Below are 20,301 nucleotides of genomic sequence, written 5' to 3'. Positions count from 1 at the left end.
GACTCAGGGATCGAGACGTGGCTGCACGATCCGTTACAGCCATGCGGATAAGACGCCGGTCATCTCGACTGCTATTTAGTGATACGAGGCCGTTGGGATCCAGCACGGCGTTCCGTATTACTCTCCTGAACCCACCGATTCCATATTCTGCTGACAGTCATTGGATGTTGACCAACGCGAGCAGCAATGTCGCGATACGGTAAACCGCAATCGCGATAGGCTACATTCCGACCTTTATCAAAGTAGGAAACGTTATGGTACGCATTTCTCCTCCTTGCACGCGGCATCACAACAACGTTTCACCAGGCAACGCCGGTCAACTGCTGTTTGTGTATGAGAAATCGATTGGTCACTTTCCTCATGTCAGCATGTTGTAGGTGTCGCCACCGTCGCCAGCCTTGTGTGAATGCTCTGAAAAGCTAATAATTTGCATATCACAGCATCTTCATCCTGTCGGTTAAATTTCGCGTCTGTAGCACGTCATCTTCGTGGTGTAGAAATTTTAATGGCCAGTAGTATATTTTGTGTGTGATCGTCTAGTTCTGTGTTATTCTGTCGCAGGAAAAAGGTGTAGGAAAACGTAAAATACAACGCCTCGCTAGAGTATAAACGCAACTAAACTATCATACGAATGTATAAAAAAATATGTAGAACAAGAACCTGGAAATGAGAGTAAACTCTCGAAACCGTTCTTTGTATCAAAAGAAAATATTTGTTAATAGACAAGTTGCAGAAATTAACTTACTATATGAGAAATAACCTTATAACTTAATCATACAGTGACAGGCTTTCCCAAACTAACTTTTGTCTGATGGGTAAAGTGAATCCTGGGGTAATTATTCTTGATTAGTAAAATGTTTTCTGAGCAATAAAACAGTAAGCATTCGATAAGGATTTAACCACGAATGTAAATTATTAAAGTAGTAATGTGTATTATCATCATTTCGCGTGACATATTTTCTTACGTCCAGGTCGTCGTCAGCTGTGTGACGCTCACTGATTGGTAAAGGGATCCTCTAGGCCCTTCCTTGACATACACTCTGAAACAATACCCGTCCTGTATGATTTCTAACCCCATGTGCCCACTTTAATTTATGTTTGTCGTCTTGGGCCTCCCTTGGAATAGAGGAAACGCCGCTTCGACTACATCGGCGATACATTCGCTAGGCGATATGTCTCCCGCACTTCAGTTTTGATTTTCAGTATGGTCATAATTACAGCTTCCACGTGTGTCTGTCCCCGTTTCCTTTGCTGTTAATAATTCTGATCATGATCCTCTGCATTGTTTGCTTTGCAGACCTCAGTTTCTCATTGTAAGCTGAAAGTATTGTTATCAGATCCCACAAATGCATTTTAGTGGGAACTAGTGAGGTCATTTAGCAGGAAAATTCAGGCGAAAGTGCTAACTCAGACCTCCTGCGATACTAACATACACTCAGCGTAAGACTGGTGTGACATTTGTTTATCAGGTTACAATGAAAACTCGCATTTTGGGATTTCCGAAAACCCAGAGATCTTGAGGCAGAGCAAACAAGCGGCGGTAAGAGAGGACACACTGTAGCTGATTACCTGATCCTGTGGCGACTGTCGCCTGCTCATAGAAGCGTCTGGACTCACCACTGAAAACACATTCACGGCAGTTGGTGACTTCTACAATGTGGAATGGTAGGTTGCTACTACACACATCAAAAACAGTTTTGCGTCACCCCGGTTCCAAGAACTCCTGAAGATAGATGTTGACTGTGGACATTGTGTCACAGACACAGTCCCTTTGACTGTTCAGAGATGTCACTAAACCCGCCCAAAGATGTAAACAACCATGCATGATCAGCGCCTATTAGACGGAGGGGGTCCGACAGCCGATCAGTTCCAGTCATTCCACCAGGAAGGAGGTAAATGGCTCGTGTTGTCTGCAGTTCAACCATGCCTAGACGGTCAATACCGCGGTTCGATAGCATCCGCGTTGTTACTTTGTGCCAGGAAGGGCTCTCAACAAGGGAAGTGTCCAGGCGTCTCGGAGTGGACCAAAGCGAAGTTATTCGGACATGAGGGGGTTACAGAGAGACGGGAACTGTCGATGACATGCCTCACTCGGGCCGCCCAAGGACTACTACTGCAGTGGATGACCGCTACCTACTGATTATGGCTCAGAGGAACCCTGACAGCAACGCCACGATGTTGAATAATGATTTCCGTGCTGCCACAGGACGTCGTGTTACGGCTCAAACTCTGCGCAACAGGATTGGCATCACGTTCTCTTCACCGATGAGTGTCGCATATGCCTTCAGCCACACAATCGTTGCAGACGTGTTTGGAGGCAACCCGGTCAGGCTGAAAGCCTTAGACACACTGTTCAGCGAGTGCAGCAAGGTGGAGCTTCCCTGCTGTTTTGGGGTGGTACTATGTGGCTCCGACGTGCGCAGCTGGTGGTATGGAAGGCGCCGTAACGGCTGTACGATACGTGAATGCCATCCTCCGACCGATAGTGCAACCATATCGGCAGCATATTGGCGAGGCATTCGTCTTCATGGACGACAATTCGCGCCCCCATAGTGCACATCTTGTGAATGACTTTCTTGAGGATAACGACATCGTTCGGCTAGAGTGGCCAGCATGTTCTCCAGACATGAACCCTATCGTACATGGCTGGGATAGATTGGAAAGGGCTGTTAATGGACGACGTGACCCGCCAACCACTCTGAGGGATCTGCGTCGAATCGCCATTGAGGAGTGGGACAATCTGGACCAACAGTACCTTGATGAACTTGTGGGTAGTATGCCACGAAGAATACAGGCATGTATCGATGTAAGAAAACGTGCTACTGGGTATTAGAGGTACCGGTGTGTACAGCAATCTGGACAACCACCTCTGAAGGTCTCGCTGTATGGTGGTACAAAATGCAATGTGTGATTTTCATGAGCAGTAGAAAGGGTAGAAATGATGTTTATGTTGATTTCTATTCCAATTTTATTTACAGGTTCCGGGACTCTGGGAACCGAGATGATGTAAAACTTTTTTGGTGTGTGTATTAGTTACCTTTAGTACGTCCGTGAGGTGCGATTTGAATCTGTGCAGTCTCACTGGTGCAGACAGAGCAGTATTCACGTAATACATGATGGAAGTCGCCTACAAGTGCGCTGTTGAACAAATGGGCTATAGTTGAGCCACGAAATGAGAATGCTGCACAGAGGTCGATCTCTTGAACCTCGCAGAAGTGGAACTGGTTTGCAGTGACTACCTTCTTGTAAACCGTTCTCCCTAGAGTGGCAGCCATACTAATTAAAATTAATTAACGGCGATTACTATGTTCCCGGAAGTCGATATGAAGTTACTGCAGTACTGTGGGATCACGATGGTGGCACTACTTGCTCTATCATTAGATCGTAAGATCGTTTATACAGCAATAAATAATTAAATTAAGAAGTATTCGATTAACAGAAAGTACAAATAATACTAAGACTTCTCTAGTTAGAGTACGTTGCATTTATGTAATACAAGCTGTCCAGAAAATTACTGTTATGGGCTGGAGTCACACATTACGGGTAAAAATGAGGCTGGCGATGAGTCTACAAATTATTTGAAGTGTACATCAAGCCGACCGATCCTAGTGCCCCAGTTCATGTTCCCTTCATTGACGTCAGCAGTATTAGATAGAGTAGGACCTCAACTGGAACACACGAATAAATGTCACTGAAAGCTCTTCGACGTTAGTGAAGATGGGAACATTTGAAGTAGCGTTAGATTTTCCAGTGCTTACACTGACATTGACTTCCTTGTCTCGGGGAGTGGTGGTGAGGTCGTTAATTTGGCTTCAGTGTTGGTGGAGATGGATTTGTAATGTGACTTGTTGTGACAGGCGAGTGTCGTGTTGTAGCCGCGCCGTGCCGCGCCGTGACGTCAGCGGGCGCCGCAGCGGCCCATGTCGGCGCGCCTGGAGGCGTCGTCGCGGCTGCGCTCCGCGTCGGAGCCGCGGCTGGGCCCGCCCCCGCAACCGCCCCCGCGGCTAGCCGGGCACCGCCTCCTGCCCGTGTCGCGCTCCTTCGCCTCTGTGCGATCCGTGTTCGAGCAGCCCGCCAAGGTACCGCCGCCGCTGCGAGCCCGCCCGCCTGTACATTGCCTGGTTGGTTAACTGGTTGGTTGGTTGGATGGTTTGGCTTAGCTTTGGTCTGTTATGGTTTGGTTTGCTCTCGCCTGCCCCGGTCTGGTTCGGTCGCTGTGGCTCCGCAGTAACGGAGCACAGGACGCGTTCTTCCCGGTGGGCAAAATTGTTTGGGATTGTCGGGCAACTTCTAACCGTCGACCTGGTTCCGAGGGCAGCCCTTGCGCTCGGTCTTTCTGCCTGTGTGTTGTGTTGTAGGTAGATGGACGACATAGGCAGAATTGTAATTAGCTTTCCTTGTCTGTCCGTGTCGTGTGCTGTGTAAATATATCTTTCGTGGTATATGGGTTTATGACGACGTTCTTCCCTTCTCAGAGTTTCTTGTACTTTAGCTGTGCCTTGTGTAAATACTTCACATAGTTACTTTTCTTTCGATCTTAAATGTAGTTTACCGAGTTATACAACATTACGCCCTGTTAGAAATGTGACACTTGGCTCATTATGTATGTCAGCTGATAGTAAAAAAATACATAAGGGGACTGAATGGCTATCTGCTCAAATTTCGTTTACTTATGACCTGAGTAAAGGAGTTTTTAGTAGCAAAATCTAATGATAATATATTATCTGACCAAGTGCTAATATTTTTGAAAGAGAGAAGTTTGTAAATTTTTCCTATCGATATATGTGAGAGACGCGTAGAGCATGGCGGTTGGTGCAGGGACAGTACATATGAACTACTGTGGGACAGGCCACTGTCCGAACAAACCAGCAGCTAGTAGTATCCAGTCGGACACGATGATCTATCAACGATGAAGTCTTGTATTTCCACTGCCTTAAGTGGACTGCTGTTTTTGACTTGCCGTCTGTTTGTCTTCACTCGTTGCAGAGAGATGAAGTGTGTCTTTACTCAGGGCGTAATAGAAGTCTTGTAAAACAATCCTCGGGAAATAATTTGAAGTCTGCGTGTTTATAGTACTGCGTCAATGGAACAGGTGGAATAATATGGGGAGAGGGCTTACGAACTTTACAGAACTGACTCTCACTATGCATTTAAGGGTGGCTGGAATCTTAAAAGAGTGCAAAATTGAATGCAAAGCAGAGCAAAAATGAAACAAATGCTGGTAACAGGGATAAATTCATTGAAAATGCCATAGCGTGAAATATCACTGGGGAAAAAAGCCACGTGGCACTGCAGTGCAATGCAGACGTAGTGACGAAGGAAAATTTGTGCCACACACAGAATCGAACCCGTAGACCCTGCCTTTCACGATCACCCGCCTTCATCATTATTCCATCCTATCACCTCGCGGGCCTGACTTACTCTTCCATTGTTGCCGATGTTTCCATCTATGACTTGCAGACACTTCTACCGTCGTAGGTACTCCCACGGCTTACGTGGGGATAGCTCCACCGCGGAAACGGATATGCTTGAGAACTTTGGCTTACTCTGCCACAAGGCATCTAAAACTCATCAGTTAAATTCTCTGACGCCATTATTTCCTTTTAGGCGAATCTAATTATTTTGGTATGTATCCCTTTTAAAAGGGATCGTATTTCCGTTGGCGTATGAACTTTACAGGTATTTTTCGTTTCTCCTAAAATTGAAAGTAGTGATGCCCACTTTGATAAATTGTAAATCTGGTACTCACTGGTGGTGTTATTCAGGGGATGATTGTTGCTACTGGTGTTTCCTGTAGAATTAAGTCTGAAACTTTCCACAATCGAACTAGCTCAATGGGTGACTTCAACTACTACATAAGAAAAGTTAATTCATTTTAGCTTGAACATCTGCTACGCAATAGTCATTTAACTTCCACAGTAATGTAATTTTCGTATGCCCATGTGAGCTACAAATCTCAAACTACGGCATACAACTGCAGAAATGTCTGACCTTTTTACGTCATTTCTTCCCGTCAAGCGAGAGAGATTAGAGAGATTATAATTATACGCAAAAAATGTGGTCGTTTACAGTGCTGGCAACGAAAATATTTAAATTGACTTGGTACATGCTTCATGCATATATAGAGAGAAATTTAGTCAAAACATTACGCAAATGCTATACACTTATTTACAACAATCATCTTTCCTGTTAAGTGGGTGATAATCTGGAAGCAGTATTGGGACATCGTAAGAGGAAGCCGGGCTTAAAGGCGAAGGCGGCTGTTCACGAATAGCAGGAAATCCGGATTCGAGTGGCAGTGTGGTAGAAATTTTCAGTTGTGACGTTAGTGAATGAGATAAATAATAAATGTTTCAGTTTAGAGGAACACACATGTCTGATGTAGACTGAAACGGGAAAACGGAGCGGAAAAAGGTTTTCTTCGATAAAACGCATTGAAATACGTTTGATAATATTAACTGATAAGAGAAGGAAAACAGGAAATTGGTAACTTAGGAGAGAGAAACTTTATTTTTCAGCATTTTCTTTAGGGAAGAAATGTGAATAATAAAGAAAGTCATAAAACGCTTATAAACGTACCGTGAGGAGTAAGAAAAATCTGTCTGTGACGAAATGCTAGCCGACCCTCATCATAAGGTTGTGTGTTCCGCGTCTGATAATGTGTGCGCTTTAAATGTAACGTGACTGTGTGCATTCCACATAGATGTGAAGAGTATGAAAGGACAAAAAAGGAAATCAGTAGCTAATGTTCTGCCTGGGTTAGCAGTCGTCTTTGCATCACTCGGCTGCGGCGCTTGAAAAGAAAAAAATAAATAAATAAAAAGGCCTGCAGCAGATTAGGAAGAAAAAATAAAAGGCAATTTAAATTGACTCATAGGAAATTTGGTGTAAAGGATGCGAGTAGCAATTATATAAAGTCTGAAGCTCTTGGCGGCGATGAACGGGAGTGTCCACATAAGGTGGGAATGACGATCAGTAGAGTAATCGAATGAAGGGAAATATTATAATATTATTTCTGGGAGGAAGGGAGGAAAAGGGAGAGAGGGGGGGGGGCTTTATAATGTAATTTGAGATCTCAGCGAACATGTCACAAAGCAGAGTGTGACTGAAGCCACAAAGAATACTGTCACTACAGAAGTTAGGGATCGATGAAGACGTACCAAGCCATTCAGTCTTCTTCTTTCCTTTTTTTTAAAAAAAAAAGAGAGAGCGAGAGAGAGAGAGAGAGAGAGAGAGAGAGAGAGAGAGAGAGAGAGAGAGAGAGAGAGAGAAGTGCTTTAAAACTGTGGCAGCTCGTAAGAAGAGAGGTGAATCCTGACTGTCCGTACTCTACTTGGCACGAGAAGATAGGCAAATTCTGCGAAAATATTTACCAATGTAAACGCTGGAAATATGAGCCAAACATTCGCTTTATAAAGAAATTTATAGGGCCTTCAGTACACAGATCTCCGCGAAATCAGTAGGGCAAGGGTTAGAGATTTTCGATAAGTTGTCAAATTGTCGACCATACTACTTGGTACTACATCTTTTGTACAATTCTTCTGTTGCATCCCAGTGTGTGATACATTTTAGAGTAGATGATGCATCTTTAAAAGATCTTTCATTTTCTGTCTTGAATTTATACTGTTTCTGGAGATGTTTGTACATAGCGCTGGACTTCCTTAAATCTAGTTAGATAGAGCTCGTAGTCTCTAGAGCAGTGACTCAGAAAGGCATGCAGCTGCCGACTTTGTCTGTGATTTAGAAGTGGATGATAGTCATTATAGAAGCTCGTTTGCGCTGCTGGGATTCTTGGCATTTTGGCAGCAGCTGGCTAGGGGCTGTGTGGCTGGCTTCTGAGCTGCAGTACGGCCGCTTAGCGCAGACAGCTTGGTTCTGGCGACGTGCCGTGGCTGTGCTCGTGGCATGCCGAATAAGTCGCTTCCAACGCCCACGATGCCACTTTTCTTTTTTATTATTATTACGGAAACGCATGCTCATCTTTCCTTGCCCGCAAGTCAGTTTCTAATTTAGAACACGAACGCTGATCTTTTTTCTGAACATTGCATGTATGTTGTTGTAAATAAGACAGAGGTAGACAGCGAATTTGACGCCATGATGACTAGGTTTGTAGGGTCTCTAATTTGAAAAGTTATAATGAGCTAAAAAGTGAGTTAGGCTATGTAGAACGAAATTCGTGTATGTTTTATATACTTCTTGTCGTTACAACTGTGGAAGATTCTAAGATACAGTATATTTCTCCTTCCTTTTCATTTTGTTTCTAAATGTATAAGTTAACTTAAATTTTTAAAATATGAGCATATGCTAATTTTTGGAGTATCAGGGCAAGAAAGAAATTTCAAAATATGGAAAATGTATTCCTATTAAAAGCAAACAGTTTTTGTGGAGGCAGGCGTGATTTTACACTGAGCTGACAAAAGTCATTGGATACCTCCAAATATCGCGTCGGATCTCCTTTTGCCTGGCTAGTGCAGCAACTCGTCGCAGCGTGAACTGAGCAAGTCGTTGGATGTCACCTGCAGATATAATGAGCCAGTGCTGACTCTATAGCCGTCCATAACTGATAAAGTTTTGCCGGTGCACGATTATGTGCACGAACTAACCTCTCGATTACGGCCCATAAATGTCCGATGGGTTTCATGTCGGGCGATCTGACTGGCTAAATCATTCACTCGAGTTGTCCAGAATGCTTTTGGAAACCAGTCGCGAACAATTGTAGCCCGGTGACATGTCGCGTTGCCGTCCATGTTTTGGAACATGAAGTACGTGAATGGCTGCAAATGGTCTCAAAGTAGCCGAACATAACCATTTCCAGTTAGTGATCGATTCGGTTCCACCCATTCCATGTAAAAACAGCCCGTCCATTATTGAGCCAGCACCAGCTTGCACAGGGCCTTGATGGCAACTTGGATCCATGGATTCGTGGAGTCTGCGCCTCACTCGAGCCCCATCATCGGCTCTTCCAACTAACTGAAATCGGGACCCATCTGACCAAATAACGACCATCCTGGTGTCTAGGATCCAACTGATAAGGTCACGAGCCCAGGAGAGATGCTGCAGACGATGTCGTGCTGTTAGCAAAAGCACTCGAGTCAGTCGTCTGCTGTCATAGCCCGTAAACGCCAAATTTCGCCGCACTGTCCTAACGGATGTGTTCGTCGTACGTTCCACTTTGATTTCTGCGGTTAACTTCAAGCAAAGTTGCTCGTATGTTAGCACTGACAACGCCGCTGCTCTCGGTAGTTAAGTGAAGGCCGTCGACCACTGTGTTGTCCGTGGTGAGAGGTAATGCCTGAAATTTGGCATTCTCCGCACTATTGACACTATGGATCTCGGAATAGTGAATTCACTAACCATTTCCTAAATGGAATGTCCCATGCCTGTAGCTCGAATTACCGTTCCACGTTGAAAGTCTGTTGATCACGTCGGAAACCTTTTCACATGAATCATCTGAGTGCAAATGACACCTCCGCTAATGTAACGTTGTGTACGCGATAGTAACACCACCTGCATATCTGCATATCGCTATCACATGACTTATTGTAGCCTCAGCGAATAGTGAGACATTTCTCTTGTAGTTCTCACGGGAAAATAATGCTGTACAAGTTTCCTGAAGGGTAACTACAATCAGTGTAGCCAGAGTGCAGAGTAATCATTTTGTGGAAATGAAACTATTTTAGTATACTGTGCTTATATTCCTACACTCGATGTACGCAATCCTTCTATTTTTCGTTTACCTCACATGAAATATTATTATAATTAATAGAAGTCATTAACGTAAGAAATCCACAAGTACTTAAACAATTTCCAATATGCAGCTATGTTAAAGTTCACTAAAGAATGAGGACAGTGAAACATGACCAAAAACAAAAGTTAAAAAAAGTTCTTTTAAATCCCAAAACACGCTAGCAATTGGAATTCTCGTCCTGTGCCCGTAGCGACAGCCACAAATTACAGCGTAGTTCATTTTAAAATAAAATCAGAACTCGTCCCAATAACTCAGATATATTTATAAATAAAAATGTAAATGTTTATCTGTTCAAAGTCTTAAACAGCCAAAGGTTGTTCTTCGATTGTTTCCAATTTTTGGCATAACACCGCATTCGAATACGCACATGTTTTTATATATCTACTCGAGCGCCATCTTATATAAATACATGTTTAATATGGATAGGGAAAACGTTGTTACCAAAAATCTCTAAAAGTTAGTGACCGATTCACATAGAATTTTTACTCGCTATTGTAATAAGCGATTGAATGTAGAGATATGTAGGGAAACGTTATTAGCATTTTAGTTCAACGTACTTCAGTTTTGTACACGACACTTACAAACATCCATATCGCCATAGGCTCTATATATATATTTCAGCAACACTGTAAGGTTTTGTGCTAAAACAGACTACGAAGAAGCTATGAATATGTGAGATGTTGCTCATTTTCTCGCAAACAATTCTATGTACGATACTAGGCCATTTAAACCATTCGAAAAATTGTTTCTCCCACACATATTTTCCTTCATTATACACTATCTGATCGAAGTATCCGAACACCCCCAAAACATACGATTTTCATACTAGGTGCATTGTGCTGTCATCTACCGCCAGGTACTCCGTATCAGTAGTCATTAGGCTTCGTGAGAGAGCAGAATGGGACGTTCCGCGGAACTCACGGACTTCGAACGTGGTCAGGTGATTCGGTGTCATTTGTGTCATACGTCTGTACGCCAGATTTCCACACTCCTAAACATCCGTAGGTCCACTGTTTCCGATGTGGTAGTGGAGTGGAAAAGTGAAGGGACACGTATAACACAAAAGCGTACGGGCCGACCTCGTCTGTTGACTGACAGAGACCGTCAACAGTTGCACAGAGCCGTAATGTGTGATAGGCAGCCGGCCGAGGTGGTCGAGCGGTTCTAGGGGCTACAGTCTGGAACCGCGCGACCGCTACGGTCGCAGGTTCGAATCCTGCCTCGGACATGGATGTGCGTGATGTCCTTAGGTTAGTTAGGTTTAAGTAGTTCTAAGCTCTAAGGGACTGATGACCTTAGAAGTTAAGTCCCATACTGCTCAGAGCCATTTGTGATAGGCAGTCATCTAACCAGACCACCACACAGGAATTCCAAACTGTATCAGGATCCACTGAAAGTACTATGACAGTTAGGAGGGAGGTGAGAAAGTTAGGAGGGAGGTGAGAAAACTTGGACTTCATGGCCGAGCGGCTGCTCATAAGCTACACATCACGCCGGTAAATACCAAACGACGCCTCGCTTGGTGTAAGGAGCGTAAACATTGGACGATTGAACAGTGGAAAAACATTGCGTGGTGTGACGAATCACGGTACGCAATGTGGCGATCCGATGGCATGGTGTGGGTATGGCGAATGCCCGGTGAACGTCATCTGTCAGCGTGTGTAGTGCCAACAGTAAAATTCGGAGGCGGTGGTGTTATGGTGTGGTCGTGCTTTTCATGGAGGGGGCTTGCATCCCTTATTGTTTCGCGTAGCACTATCACAGCACAGGCCTACATTGATGTGTTAAGCACCTTCTTGCTTCCCACTGTTGAGACCTATTCGGGGATGGAGATTGCATCTTTCAACACGATCGAGCACCTGTTCATAATGCACGGCCTATGGCGGAGTGGTTACACGACAGTAACATCCCTGTAATGGACTGGCCTGCACAGAGTCCTGACCTGAATCCTATAGGACACCTTTGGGATGTTTTGGAACGCCGACTTCGTGCCAGGCCTCACTGACCGACATCGACACCTGTCCCAGTGCAGCACTCCGTGAAGAATGGGCTGCCTGCCACTCGCCAAGAAACCTTCCAGCACCTGATTGAACGTATGCCTGCGAGTGTGTAAGCTGTCATCAAGGCTAAGAGTGGATCAACACCATATTGAATTCCAGCATTACCAATGGAGCGTTCCACGAACTTGTAAGTCATTTTCAGCCAGGTGTCCGGATACTTTTGATCACATAGTGTATATATTTTTGAACCAAGATAGTGAACACAACGACGCCCTGTTTGCAGTCGGTTTTCACAGAAAACAAAAAAGTTGCACGTATGGCTTGTCAACTTACGATTTGAATACTTCTACGGTGTCTTAATTCGCAATAATAATGAACAAGGCTCATAATCAGAGATAGGGAGGAGATGGACAGAGGTAGATGGAGGAGGCCGAACCGCACAATAACCCTGAAAGAGTGGTTCGATGTGGGGAGGCGGAGGGGTGAAGTGGACTGCGGTAGTCGTCGTGGGGTTGTGGACCACCGCGGCTACGGCGGGGACGGAGACACTCCATCGTTTCTAGGACCCCGGTTAACATACAATACAATACAATACAGTACAATACAACCATTAAGAGCTCAAATCAGTCACGCAGTGTGGTGCTTCCGAAAGATACCTAAGGTTGGGTAGGTAGATAGAATGATTAATGAAGTGATACTGGATCGAACTGGAGAGAAAAAATATCTTTGTAGTACAAATTGTGTAAAAGAAAGGGTAGGCTGATAGGGTATGTCGATATGCGTGATGGAACAGTTAATTTGGTAAATGAGGGAAGGAAAGTGTACGGGGGCGTGCTAAGAATTGTAGTCGGAGACCAAGGCTGGAGTACAATAAGCATGTTGAAGTGGACGTACGAGGGTAATCCCAAAAGTATGGTCTCCTATTTTTTTTATAAGTACACAGAGCTGTTATTTCTACAATGGTTTACATCAATTTACAGCTTGAACATTTAGCTATTTTTCGACATAATCACCATTTCTGTCGATGCGTTTTTGTAGATGCTGTGGCAGTTTTTGTATGCCCATGTCATACCAGCTCGCCGCCATGCTGTTCAGAAAGTTACGAATCTCTTCTTTAACCTCGTCGTCGGAGCTGAATCGCTTTCCGGCCAAATGTTGTTTTAACCTAGGGAACAGGTGATAGTCACTGGGCGCCAAGTCAGGACTATAGGGTGGGTGGGTTATTATGTTCCACTGAAAGTGTTGCAGGAGAGCAACGGTTTGCCGAGCGATGTGTGGGCGAGCGTTGTCATGGAGAATGTGTACGCCCTTGCTCAACATTCCTCTTCTCCGGTTCTGAATTGCCCATTTGAGTTTTTTGCAGAGTCTCATAGTACCTGTCAGCGTTAATTGTGGCCACACCGATTCAGCTCCGACGACGAGGTGAAAGAACAGGTTCGTAACTTTCTGAACAGCATGGCGGCGAGCTGGTATGACGTGGGCATTCAAAAACTGCCATAGCGTCTACAAAAATGCATCGTCAGAAATGGCGATTATGTCGAAAAATAGCTAAATGTTCAAGCTCTAAACTGATGTAAGCCATTGTAGAAATAAACAGGTCTATGTACTTATAAAAAATAGGAGACCTTACTTTTGGGATTACCCTCGTAGATTGGGAGTAGGTGGACATACTTGCACCGCAGGGTTGCCAGCTAACCAGTCTCTGGACTGCTGAATACTGCGACGACATCGTTGGAGGTTTTATCTCAGGTGTGGCGACGTCCCAGTGGTTTTTCATCTTGTTCCTTTGTAGTGGTCCAATATTTCGTCCCGCATTGTGTCTGTGAGATTCTGAGCTGCCTAATTTTGTTACGTGTCCAGTATCAGTGGCTGACAACTGGGGCTTGCACGTACATTGTGGGTGTGTGTGGGCTATGTCAGCTGGATTGAGTGAACGCTGGCTGGTAACTCCCGCCTCGAGTGTGAGTGTCCATTACTGGTCGGCCGCAGCGCCCTGTGCGCCTTCAGGCTGGCTTTGTGTGTGTGTGTGTGTGTGTGTGTGTGTGTGTGTGTGTCCGCACGGCGGGAAAACCAGGCAGTGTAGCAGTCGTGCATCAGCCACAAACGTGTAACCTGGCGGGGGCGTCCTAACGTCTGCTTGTGTGACTAACACCTTGTGTGAAAAGGGTCGAAGGTGTCGCTTTCCGTGTTGCTTCTCGCTCAGACCGGCTGATAAGATAATTAAAAAAAAAAACACAAGTCAGCAGCTGAACAAATAAGAACAGCACTATTTTTGTAATCGGCGATCACACTAAAGCCTCAGTAAACACTACCTGCGGGTGATGCGTTGGATGACATGGTAGCAGTGGAAGAAGACAGCGTCGCAAGTTTCACGCCAGGACGTCTGGTAAGTACCATTTTTGAACTAACACTCCTCTCTCTTACAGCACTCATTTTGTACCATCATCTCATCTTGTGTTAGGCAGTGAGTGAGTGATGTTAAGAAAAAAATTCGCAAGCTAGCTTCAGAAAATTTCCCATATATATATATATAGGGTGTTTCAAAAATGACCGGTATATTTGGAACGGCAATAAAAACTAAACGAGCAGCGATAGAAATACACCGTTTGTTGCAATATGCTTGGGACAACAGTACATTTTCAGGCGGACAAACTTTCGAAATTACAGTAGTTACAATTTTCAACAACAGATGGCGCTGCAAGTGATGTGAAAGATATAGAAGACAACGCAGTCTGTGGGTGCGCCATTCTGTACGTCGTCTTTCTGCTGTAAGCGTGTGCTGTTCACAACGTGCACGTGTGCTGTAGACAACATGGTTTATTCCTTAGAACAGAGGATTTTTCTGGTGTTGGAATTCCACCGCCTAGAACACAGTGTTGTTGCAACAAGACGAAGTTTTCAACGGAGGTTTAATGTAACCAAAGGACCGAAAAGCGATACAATAAAGGATCTGTTTGAAAAATTTCAACGGACTGGGAACGTGACGGATGAACGTGCTGGAAAGGTAGGGCGACCGCGTACGGCAACCACAGAGGGCAACGCGCAGCTAGTGCAGCAGGTGATCCAACAGCGGCCTCGGGTTTCCGTTCGCCGTGTTGCAGCTGCGGTCCAAATGACGCCAACGTCCACGTATCGTCTCATGCGCCAGAGTTTACACCTCTATCCATACAAAATTCAAACGCGGCAACCCCTCAGCGCCGCTACCTGCACGAGAGACATTCGCTAACGATATAGTGCATAGGATTGATGACGGCGATATGCATGTGGGCAGCATTTGGTTTACTGACGAAGCTTATTTTTACCTGGACGGCTTCGTAAATAAACAGAACTGGCGCATATGGGGAACCGATAAGCCCCATGTTGCAGTCCCATCGTCCCTGCATCCTCAAAAAGTACTGGTCTGGGCCGCCATTTCTTCCAAAGGAATCATTGGCCCATTTTTCAGATCCGAAACGATTACTGCATCACGCTAACTGGACATTCTTCGTGAATTTGTGGCGGTACAAACTGCCTTAGACGACACTGCGAACGCCTCGTGGTTTATGCAAGATGGTGCCCGGCCACATCGCACGGCCGACGTCTTTAATTTCCTGAATGAATATTTCGATGATCGTGTGATTGCTTTGGGCTATCCGAAACATACAGGAGGCGGCGTGGATTGGCCTCCCTATTCGCCAGACATGAACCCCTGTGACTTCTTTCTGTGGGGACACTTGAAAGACCAGGTGTACCGCCAGAATCCAGAAACAATTGAACAGCTGAAGCAGTACATCTCATCTGCATGTGAAGCCATTCCGCCAGACACGTTGTCAAAGGTTTCGGGTAATTTCATTCAGAGACTACGCCATATTATTGCTACGCATGGTGGATATGTGGAAAATATCGTACTATAGAGTTTCCCAGACCGCAGCGCCATCTGTTGTTGAAAATTGTAACTACTGTAATTTCGAAAGTTTGTCTGCCTGAAAATGTACTGTTGTCCCAAGCATATTGCAACAAACGGTGTATTTCTATCGCTGCTCGTTTAGTTTTTATTGCCGTTTCAAATATACCGGTCATTTTTGAAACACCCTGTATATATATCACGTGATCACACTCTCATTAAAGATTGCCTCTGTTGTAGCTGGGATTTGGCGAATATTTAACAGAGACGATGACTTGTAATGTAAAATCATTCGAGAGTGAACGATTTCATTTCTTGTGACGCCATCACCCAATAGGTCTGTGTACCAGCCGAGGCGGCCAGTATGCGCCTGTGTCGTGGGCGTCGACTCTGAGGCGGTTTCTGGGCGTAGAAGAAATTTGGCGGGCAGATGAAGAGGTAGTGGCGTAAACGTGCTGATAAGCAGACTTGGTGTTCTGCATTGAATTGCAAACGAATCGAATGTTCAAACAACTTACGGGTTTGCTGCCGGGTGACCTCGTCGAACACCGCCGATAGTTCGACAGGAGCACACCCTGCCATTCTCAAGGCACAAACGCAAGGAAGAAAAAAATGAGAAAGCAAATTTAATACCTCGGTTCACAGAGGAGAAACAAGGAAGACACCACACACAGAACAAGTGTCAACACAACCAAAGATAACCAACATCAGAAATATCGATAGTACTATTAATCAACAGGTGAGGTAGCACTAATTCTGTCCCTCTGTTTTTTGATGAGAGATAGAGCCGGATTCCAAGCAGCAGTATTTTTCGACCACCTTCTAAGATTAAGGCCCTGTTGGCGTCCGTAAAAGACGATCTTGGTTTGCGTAAGGCTGGGGTCTATCGTATTCCTTGCAGTTGTGGAATGTCAGACAATCAGGACTGTGGAAGACCGATGTATTGAACATAAGCGGCACACACGCTTACAACAGCCGAGCAAATCCGCTATTGCAGAACATTGCCTTGACACCGGTCATCCTATGGAATACAACAACACGGAGATTCTGGCTTGCACGTCCAGCTATTGGGATAGTGTTATTAAGGAAGCTGTTGAAATCAGACTATCAAACAACCTTATTAACAGAGATGGTGGATTTTGTTTAAATGCTGCTTGGAATCCGGTTCTGTCTCTCATCAAAAAACAGAGGGACAGAATTAGTGCTACCTCACCTGTTGATTAATAGTATCTATCGATATTTCTGATGTTGGTTATCTTTGGTTGTGTTGACACCTGCTCTGTGTGTGGTGTATTCCTTGTTTCTCCTCTGTGACCCGAGGTATTAAATTTGCTTGCTCATTTTTTCTTCCTTCCGTTTGTGCCTTGAGAATGGCAGGGTGTGCTCCCGTCGAAATATCGGCGGTGTTCGACGACGTCACCCGGCAGCAAACCCGTAAGTTATTTGAATCTCAGAAGTGGCTCGTGGAGTGAGGGAACGTGACACTGTTAATGTTGATCCGTCCGTCGAATGGGTGCGTTACGCTGGACTGCCCACAGCGTCCTGCTTCAGAGGAATAGTCTGTGTGTCGGCTCCGGCGTCAAAACAGAAAGCAGCACACACTGTACACAAACACCCACACATTACAGCCACCTGCGCTCAACATGTGCAGTTAACACACAAGTCTGATTCACCACGAGGAGAGGGGCCACGGCGTGTGTGGGAAGAAATCACTTTTCTATTGGGCGGCTGATACGAAACGTCGGTACCGCCCATCCGGAAGTGCCACCTTACGTAGATTTTTTTTACCCGCATCTTACTCTGATCGCTATGATTTTCTGTAGCAGAAAAATGTGCTATACAGTGAAATGGCAGCGTTTTTAAATTTATGTTTTCCATTCGTTTTGGTTTACATACTTTATTACTGCAGAAAGTAACTTGAAAATGCTCTAAAAGCGGAGACTAGTCGTAAATATATGCGATACATACAACAGAAGAGGGAAAATTCTAGGTTCTTGTGGTGGATTCGTCGCTATGGTGTCCACTGTGAAGGAAATATGTATTATATGGCTAATATTGTGCAACATTAATCCGTATATTGTTCTTTACGGCGATCGAACTTAGTGTTGAATGGCAGTGACTGACCCGAGTGAACGTGTGAATAGCGTGTGTTCGTGCAACTTAACTGGATTTTAGAGGGCCATTTTCACGAACTCAAGATACAGAATCCCAGTGTTAATCATCAGCTGTTTAGTTCCAATATTCCTTTTCGTCACAGTACGTGTATTGAGTCAATTATATTGAAGAGTAGCAGTAGCAGATTGAGTGGATGCGTGTAACACACACACACACACACACACACACACACACACACACACACACACGGTTCTGGAAGTTACTACAGTGGCGAGTGTACTCCGGGAGTACGTTCGTTCGGGAATACTATCTTCAAGTAGCGCGACGTCGAATCAGTACGACAACAAACAGGGCAAGCAAATTAATACAAAAATCGCCAAAACACCGGACAGATTACAGTTGTTTTGCATTAAATACCGGTATGTCTTTCCGTTAGTTGATAATTCTCCGAAAAAGCGTTGCAGTATATTGTCAACACAATTATAAAAAGCTGTGGTTTCCACTGGAAGTGCAGCCGCACTCCTGTTCTCACAACATGAAGACTTTCTGTATGAAACTGAGGAGGATTTTCAGAAATCCAACGCAGATTGTCGTTGTGCAATCGTCGGCGATAACTTGCTGCAGCAACAGTATCGGCAAAACGATCAACAGGAGAGCAAATTTCGCTTCAGAACGGTTCGCAGAAACGATCCAGCGCAACTGCAAAGACTACAAAATGGGAAAGAGAAGCAGGAGAAACGTTACCCAGCATCTGAAGTAAATATTCCATCCACGGAGGCAACTGGATACTAAAGGAGGAAAGATAGGATCTTTTTCACTAAAGGCTCTCAGAATAACTAAAAAAATTGACTGTATAGAGTTGGACAGTTGGCTTCACAAGCAGCAGAGGGGCTTTACAAGGGGCAGAGGGGACGAAAAGATCAGCTGGGGACATTTGGCGTGGCTACAGAAATATTAAAAACAAGTTTAGAAAATTGTGTTGCTTTGCAACTGACAGTGGACAGTATTCAGCTCCGAGGACGATGATGTAGATCATAAACGGGCTCAATTCAAAAAGCATTGAACAATATATTTTAGACAAGTATGTGTCGACCAAGTTTGTGAGGAATAGAAAAGACCCGCTTCGTTCAATGGCTGTGTTAGAAATCATTCAGTGTTTCATCACAGATTTAAGCGAAAGTAAAGGCGTGTTGACCAAAGTTCAGTGAAGCCAAATTGACCGTAAGGATAGCCACACGAGAAGCGTTGTATGAACTCGAAAATAAAATTCTGCCAACGGATTTTAGTAAAAATCCTTAGAAGTTCTGGTGTTACGTAATGTTAGCAAGCTAATCGAAATCATCTACTCAGTGGGACAGTGACCAGACTGGCACAGAAACGGAAGACGGCAGACGGGATTAGAGGGGAAGCTCCGATTCCACCCGTCTGCCTTGGCCCATGACGTCATATTTCGACTAAAGGGCATAGTTTACACGAGTTGCTGAGACACACACAGTCAACATTTAATAACAGGTCATTTCATGTCTCACCATGGAGACCAGAAAGTAGAAAATTACGGCCGCAAACAAACACAAAAATGCGCGAAATATTGTAGTCACATAATGAACTGAAACTAACGGGTAACCGCAGGAATTTTGAGGTTTTGGGCGGGGAAAAATGAAAAATACGACAATAAGACTAACATAATTGCAAGACAAGCACGTATTCCTCCAGGATAAACCACACCAAAAAATACAAAAAACACGCAATTGGAATCGAATATTTCGATTGACCTATAAGTAACATCATTACTCTTTCACGACCGTTTGAGCAACGCACATAGGTTTATGCCAAACCTCACCCTCAAGAAAAGTGCCACATTACAAAAACAGCCAAACAGTTGTAAGAAGCAATATTGTAATTATAATCATTAGTAGTTTCACTGGCAACAGTGTAAGTTGTACTCAATTCCTGCGTAAGCTTACCCCCGGAAATCGTACCAAATACCTAACGAAAGGCCGCGTGGGATTAGCCGAGCGGTTTAAGGCGCTGCAGTCATGGACTGTGCGGCTGGTCCCGGCGTAGGTTCGACTCCTCCCTCGGGCATGGGTGTGTGTGTGTTTGTCCTTAGGATAATTTAGGTTAAGTAGTGTGTAAGCTTAAGGACTGATGACCTTAGCAGTAAAGTCCCATAAGATTTCACACACATTTGAACTTTTTTTTTTTTAACAGAACGAAACAGCCAAGTATTTGTGGGAAAACAAAAATATAGTCGCTACTAGTTTCTCTATCAACAATTTAAGCTTTGCTCTCAGGCTCCACGGTTATCACAGCTTTCTACATCATGACGTATTTGAAGTAGACAAAAGTATCTTAGATTAGACTAGTCAGTAAGACAACCACAAATAACATTAGTAACAGGCCACTAACATCCTTTGCAACGCGAACTCGTGATGCCATACACGACGTCAAGGGACAAAGCAGACTAATGGAATCGGACCGTGCGCTTGACCTCTACACACGGAAGACCCTCAGAAATCGTTTCGCAGCGGAACATTGCAATGCGATTCCTCTTT

The 20,301-nt window shown here is 44.6% G+C and overlaps 1 long non-coding RNA gene across 1 annotated transcript in view; it reads left to right on the top strand.

Annotated features, from left to right (window-relative positions):
• LOC126475370 (uncharacterized) overlaps positions 1–20,301 on the top strand; it is a 656,349-nt gene that overhangs the window by 557,878 nt on the left and 78,170 nt on the right. The gene's annotated exons all lie outside the window — the stretch shown is intronic.

Source organism: Schistocerca serialis, chromosome 4 (assembly GCF_023864345.2).
Source record: "Schistocerca serialis cubense isolate TAMUIC-IGC-003099 chromosome 4, iqSchSeri2.2, whole genome shotgun sequence".
NCBI classification, from domain to species: domain Eukaryota; kingdom Metazoa; phylum Arthropoda; class Insecta; order Orthoptera; family Acrididae; genus Schistocerca; species Schistocerca serialis.
Note: the sequence above shows the minus strand (reverse complement) of the source record. Positions and strands in the feature narration are given on the sequence as shown.